This window comes from Thamnophis sirtalis, unplaced genomic scaffold, assembly GCF_051295495.1.
Source record: "Thamnophis sirtalis isolate CommonGarterSnake01/CBP01778 unplaced genomic scaffold, rThaSir2_p1.2 scaffold_4, whole genome shotgun sequence".
In the NCBI taxonomy this organism is placed as follows: Eukaryota; Metazoa; Chordata; class Lepidosauria; order Squamata; family Natricidae; genus Thamnophis; species Thamnophis sirtalis.
Genome location: NW_028261384.1, coordinates 132,213,813 through 132,221,251, shown reverse-complemented (window position 1 = coordinate 132,221,251; position 7,439 = coordinate 132,213,813).

The window sequence follows — 7,439 nt, the reverse complement described above, 5'->3', positions numbered from 1 at the left end:
TGAATGGTTTGATTCCTGGGTGTCATACATTTGAATACATATAAACATAACATAGCTTCATCACTTCCGGGCTCTTTCGCTCTGTTCAAACTTGGCGAAGGAGCGCTGGGAAGCCTTCCAAACAGACCGCAAAAAAACTTTTGGAAAGGGACCCTGGAAGAGCTCAAGATCTGCAGGGCCTGAGGAATTCCAGATAGCTGGGGGCTAACACTTCGGAGGTTCGTTTTAGCCCCGCAACGCTTTGCAGCCTTCGACCACCCGGCTGCGCAAGGACGGCGACGCTGACGCTGACGGTCAGCGTTTTTTCTCTTTACCATCCTGCACGCCTGGATGTTCCTGGCGCTGCCCGTCCGACCTAGTGAGCCCCCTGATGAGATAAGGCTTCGTTGTTTATCTTGGCAGCCGTCTCCTGAGCAGCAGAGCGGCAGTAGTTGAAACTGGAAGGAAAACGCGGAGGGAAGATGGCGACTTCAAACAGCTGATCCGCAGCACTTTTACATCTCGGATGCCTCTTCCCTAGCCAGCCTGCTTGAACTTGTTCGCGCTGAAGGACTAGTGAGCCCTGATGAGCCCTAGTGACTGGTGAGCCTGGAGGGTTTTAATTTTAATCAACTTCTCCTTAAAGAAGAAAGCGTTGGAAGCTTATTGAGACCTTAAGCTTTGGCTGTGCTTGTTGCTGCCTCAGACGCCCCCCCCCCTGGTTCTATCTTGCTCACCCTGCTATTTGCTATCTGCCCCTACGGCTTTAGGAAAGACCTGGCCGTTTCGACTGACTGGTGTGCTTGCTAGGGTGGGGAAGAGGACGACCCTCTAAACCCCCTGAACTGAGCCCTGTGTCACTGCGGCCTTCTCCGGACATTGCCCTTTGCATCCCGCTCCAGCCACTAGGGGAGTAGGATTGTGGCTGAGTTGGTGTGAGAGTAATGGGGGATGGCGACCATGGTGGCAGAGACTGGGCTCCAAAAACATCAGCACTTCCCTCCTCCTCTGCTAAAGTGGCTCAGGCTAGTTCCAAACCTTGGCCCCCTGGATTGGGACACTTACTCATCGTTAAGACTGCCATCTATGAATTACTGGACTTTCTACTTTTTACATCTTGCCCTGCCTGCATACGGCCGCCTTGTATATTATCCATTTCTGATCGGGCGGCCAAGAACGTTTCCCCAGGACATAGGAGGGGAGAGAAACGGAGTACCTCTCCCCCCCCTTTTCATATTGTTACACATCTAATTGCGCAATTTCTTTAAATAGTATGATGAGTGTATGGGATTGGTTGTGATTGAATGAATGGCCCACTTTTACTATCATATTGTTGTAAATTTTTGTGTTTTTTAACTTTTACGTGGGGACTGTTTGGGGGAATGCATGGGTATGTATGATTCGGAGGACCTGCCGGGAGATGCGGGGGCCATGGGGGTGGTTGAGGGGACCAGAGACACGGGAGAGGGTCGGGGTATTACGGTCGTAACAGGGAGGGGCAGATATGGCGGGGACTTTAGGGCTGGCCATTACCGGGGAAGGAGGGTTCGCTACATCACAGAGATCCCTCCTTCCGGCCCTATGAGTCCCACTCCGAGACCAGATGGCGCAAGTAGTCAGGACCCTGGACTCAGGCTGCTGTCGCTAAATGCCAGGTCTGTGGTACATAAAGCTCCTCTCGTCCGGGACTTAATTTTAGACGAGAGGGCAGACCTGGCATGTATTACTGAAACCTGGCTGGGCCCAGAGGGAGGAGTCCCCCTTGTAGAGCTGTGCCCAGAAGGATTTCAGGTGCTGCACCAGCCGAGAGCCCAGGGAAGGGGTGGGGGTGTGGCCGTTGTTATCCGGGAGTCGTTAGTTCCTCGTAGGGTCGCTGCTCCGGAGCTTGTCGGGTGTGAGTCCCTGCTGATAAAGTTGGACCTCAAGGGTCAAGTGGGTCTGCTGTTAACGTACCTGCCTCCCAACAACGTTGCAGCAGCCCTCCCCTCGCTCCTCGAGTCGGTAGCCGAGCTGGCAATTGAGTTCCCTAGGTTGATGGTCCTGGGGGACTTTAATTTGCCTTCGCTCGGCGAAAACTCTGATGGGGAGCAGGAGTTCATGGCTTCCATGACAGCCATGGGCTTGACCCAAGTAATTCGGGGCCCAACCCATTCGGCGGGTCACATGCTCGACCTCGTATTCCTCTCGGAGCAGTGGATTTGTGATCTTGGTCTGAGGGGTAACGACATCATACCCCTGTCGTGGTCAGACCATTACCTACTGAGGCTCGACTTCCGGAGACCAAACCCCCACTGTAGGGAGGAGGAACCGACCAGGTGGTTCCACCCCAGGCGACTTATGGAACCGTTAAGGTTCCAGACAGAGCTTGGGGTTATTCCTGATACTTTCGCCCACAGTCCGGTGGAGACTCTGGTTGCTGCCTGGCACTCAGCAGCATCGGAGGCCCTCGACCGGATTGCGCCACTACGGCCCCTCCGAGGCGGCAGATCCCGGAGACCCCCTTGGTTCACCGAGGAACTCCGGGAGATGAAGCGCCGGAGGAGATGCCTAGAGCACCGATGGAGGTCTGATAAGTCTGAATCGAACCGAGCAATGGTAACCACCTGCACCAAGGAGTACACCAGGGCACTTAGGGCAGCGAAAAGATCTCACATAGCCACCTTGGTTGCGTCCGCTGAGTCCCGCCCAGCCGCCCTGTTTAGGATAACCCGCTCCCTATTAAATAAAAGGGAAGCGGGGGAACCCTTGCAGGGCAGAGCTGAGGATTATGCCCAATTCTTAGCGGACAAAATTGCTCGGTTTCGGTCGGACTTGGACTCCATCCCCGCAGTTCCAGCCGAGGCACAAGAGGATCAAGTAGAACATCTCTGGGTTGAGTTTCAGGATGTTACCCCCGGGGATGTGGACAAGGCCATGAGGGCTGTAAGTGCCTCCACCTGCGTACTGGACCCGTGTCCCTCATGGCTGGTTACTAACAGCAGTGAGGTGACACGAGGCTGGATCCAGGCGGTTGTGACCGCCTCTCTTCGGGAGGGGAACTTCCCCGCCGCACTGAAAGCGGCGGTGGTGAGACCCCTCCTAAAGAAGCCATCTCTGGGTCCAGCTGTTCTTAATAACTATCGCCCAGTCTCCAACCTTCGCTTTCTTGGGAAGGTTGTGGAGAAGGTGGTGGCCTTCCAGCTCCAACGGTCCTTGGAGGAAGCAAACTATCTCGACCCCTTCCAGTCCGGCTTCAGACCCGGTTACAGCACAGAAACCGCTTTGGTCGCATTGACCGATGATCTCTGGAGGGCCAGAGATGGAGGACATTCCTCCATCCTGGTCCTCCTTGACCTCTCAGCGGCTTTCGATACCATCGACCATGGTATCCTTCTGCGACGACTGCGGGAGGTGGGAGTGGGAGGCACCGTGTTGCGGTGGTTCTCCTCCTACCTCTCGGACAGGTCGCAGTCGGTGTTAGTGGGGGGGCAGAGATCGTCCCCTAGGCCCCTAACTTATGGGGTGCCTCAGGGCTCGGTCTTATCCCCCCTACTATTCAACATCTACATGAAACCGCTGGGAGAGATCATCCGCAGGCACGGGATCAGATACCATCAATATGCGGACGATACTCAATTGTATCTGTCCGCCCCGTGCCAACTCAATGAAGCGGCAGACGTGATGAACCGAGGCCTTGAAGCCGTTATGGACTGGATGAGGGTTAACAAGCTTGTGCTCAACCCAGAAAAGACCGAGTGGCTGTTGTGTTTCCCTCCCAAAGATTCCACCAATATTCCATCTCTCAGGCTGGGGGGTCAAATTCTATACCCCTCAGAGAGGGTTCGCAACTTGGGAGTCCTCCTGGATCCACAGCTATCGTTTGACCACCACTTGACGGCTGTGACCAGGGGGGCATTCGCCCAGGTTCGCCTGGTGCGCCAGTTGCGACCCTACCTGAATCGGGAGGCTCTCACAACGGTCACCCGGGCCCTTGTGACCTCTAGGCTGGAATACTGCAATGTGCTCTACATGGGGCTGCCCTTGAAGAGCATCCGGCGACTTCAGCTAGTACAGAACGCGGCTGCGCGAGTGATTGTGGGTGCACCTCGGTTCACCCACATAACACCTATCCTCCGCGAGCTGCGCTGGCTACCTGTCGAGCTCCGGATGCGCTTCAAGGTGTTACTAGTCACCCATAAAGCCCTACATGGTAGTGGATCTGGATACTTGAGAGACCGCCTTCTGCCAATTACCTCCCTGCGACCAATAAGATCACATAGATTAGGCCTCCTCCGTATTCCATCGGCCAGCCAATGCCGGCTGGCAACTACAAGGAGGAGGGCCTTCTCAGTAGTAGCCCCGACCCTTTGGAACGAGCTCCCCGTGGAGATTCGTACCCTCTCCACTGTCCAGGCCTTCCGCACAGCCCTTAAGAACTGGCTAGCCCGTCAGGCCTGGGGACAAGGATAGCCGCCCCTCCCGAATGATGAATGTATGTTGTTTACTATTTTATTATATGTTCTATGTCAATGTCTGTATTCCCCCTCCCTGATTTTATGTGAGCCGCCCTGAGTCCCCTCAGGGAAAAGGGCGGCCTACAAATATTAATAAAATAAAAAAAAAATCAAATCAAAAATTATTCCTGATAATTACATTTCATTTTTCACTTTTGATTTTACTAGCCTCCCCTTTCCCCCACTTCCCCTATCACTCTAATATTCAAAGACATGGTGTTTCCTTTTTTCATTATTCCATACTTCAGTATAGACTTCTAGCATCAATCATGATATTTCAAGCATTTAGTGCATATCCATTCATATCCATATTTTTCAATTTCTTCAATTCTTATAATTCTACTATTAATGCTCATATTTACATTAAAATATAGATAGATAGATGATAGATGATAGATGATAGATGATAGATGATAGATGATAGATGATAGATGATAGATGATAGATGATAGATGATAGATGATAGATGATAGATGATAGATGATAGATGATAGATGATAGATGATAGATGATAGATGATAGATGATAGATGATAGATGATAGATGATAGATGATAGATGGATAGATGGATAGATGGATAGATGGATAGATGGATAGATGGATAGATGGATAGATGGATAGATGGATAGATGGATAGATGGATAGATGGATAGATGGATAGATGGATAGATGGATAGATGGATAGATGGATATGGATATGGATATGGATATGGATATGGATATGGATATGGATATGGATATGGATATGGATATGGATATGGATATGGATATGGATATGGATAGATATAGATATAGATATAGATATAGATATAGATATAGATATAGATATAGATATAGATATAGATATAGATATAGATATAGATATAGATATAGATATAGATATAGATATAGATATAGATATAGATATAGATATAGATATAGATATAGATATAGATATAGATGATATAGATATAGATATAGATATAGATATAGATATAGATATAGATATAGATATAGATATAGATATAGATATAGATATAGATATAGATATAGATATAGATATAGATATAGATATAGATATAGATATAGATATAGATATAGATATAGATATAGATATAGATATAGATATAGATATAGATATAGATATAGATATAGATATAGATATAGATATAGATATAGATATAGACAGGGACGTGCAGTCACTGGAGGCAGGGGAGGCTGGTCCCATGAGGAAAAGGAAAGAATTTTTAAAATAATTAAAAAGGCCAAGGTAGTTGCTGCCAGAGTCCAAGTCACAGTGACTCTGAGTCTGCTTAGTGCTAACTGTAGGGGGAGGCGAGAGAACTATGGGCCTCCTTTGCATAAGGAATTTTTTGCCTTTAGAAAGTTAAGCAAGGGTTAAAAAGCAAAAAATTCCTTATGGAAATGAGGCACGTGATTCTCTCGCTTCCTCCTGCAGAGGGCACTTTGTTTAGAGGCTTTTTTAAAACATTTAAGCAGAGTCATCCACGTGGTGACTCTAGCAGTAACTATCCTAGCCTCCCTGGCCCTGGCTAGACCAATTCTTGCATTTTTGATGCAGCTGGAAGGTATGTGAGTCAGAGGGAGGGGGCAGGGGGCAGGAATTCAAAATTATTTGTAATGTAAGTAATTGTAATTTGTTTTTATTATGTGTGTGTGGTTTTTTTTTTACCCGCCTCTGCTGGCACGTGGGCTGGCACATTTTTTTATTATTTTTTTTTTCATTTTTCATTATCTTTTTTTTTTTTTTTTAAAGTGCTGGCATGCCTTCCGGGCCGGCCATTCAGTGGGGCATGCTTGATGTGCTCCATCCGAGCAGGCAGAGCGGGTGAGGGAGGACTGGAGGTGATGGGCGGGTGGGCGGGCTCAGCAGTGCCACTGCACCGGCAGAGCCAGCCTGAGGGACGAGGGATGGCTGAGCCTCCAGGGCGGCAGGGCCCCAGCAGCAGGGCTTTAAAGTCCCGGCGCCATCCACCATACAACGGGACCAGCGTTGGGACTTTAAAGTCCTGCCACCGGGGCCCTGCCGCCACTTTAAAGCCATGCCCCCCCCCGGGCACCAACTGCTCCAGTGAGGCTTCCAGCTCCATCTCGGCGGGCGGAGAGGGCGAGGGAGGACTGGAAGCAATGGGTGGGCGGCGAAGCGAGGCTGCTCAAGCGGCTGAGGACGGCGTTGGGACTTTAAAGTCCTGCCGCCGGGGCCCTGCCGCCACTTTAAAGCCATGCCCCGCAGGCACCGACTGCTTCAGTGAGGCTTCCAGCTCCATCCCCGCGGGCGGAGAGGGCGAGGGAGGACTGGAAGCAATGGGTGGGCGGTGAAGCGAGGCTGCTCGAGCGGCTGAGGCATGGCTTTAAAGTGGCGGCAGGGCGCCGACTGCTCCAGCGAGGCTTTCAGCTCCATCCCGGCGGGCAGAGAGGGCAAGGGAGGACTGGAGGTGATGGGCGGGCAGGCTCAGCAGTGCCGCTGCACCGGCAGAGCCAGCCTGGGGGACGAGGGGTGGCTGAGCCTCAGCCACCTGAGCAGCCTTGCATCGCTACCTGCCCTCCAGTCCTCCGTCGACCTCTCCACCCACCGGGATGGAGCTGGAAGCCTCGTTGGAGCAGTCGGTGCCCGGGGACATGGCTTTAAAGTGGTAGCAGAGACACGGCATCAGGACTTTAAAGTCCCGGCACCGTCCACCTTAGAGCGGGTCCCGGTCCTGCTCTATGGCGGACGCGGCACCAGGACTTCAGCGGGGCTTTCGCGCTTGCCTCACCGGCCATGAAGCTCACTGGATATAGATATAGACAGACAGACAGACACACACACACACACACACACACACAGACACACACAGACACATAGAGACACACACACAGAGATACACACACAGAGACACAGAGACACCCACACACACATATATTCATAGATTTTCACGGGTGTAGGTATGGTGGTCTTTTCCCGTGTAAGATTGAGATTGTCTTGGC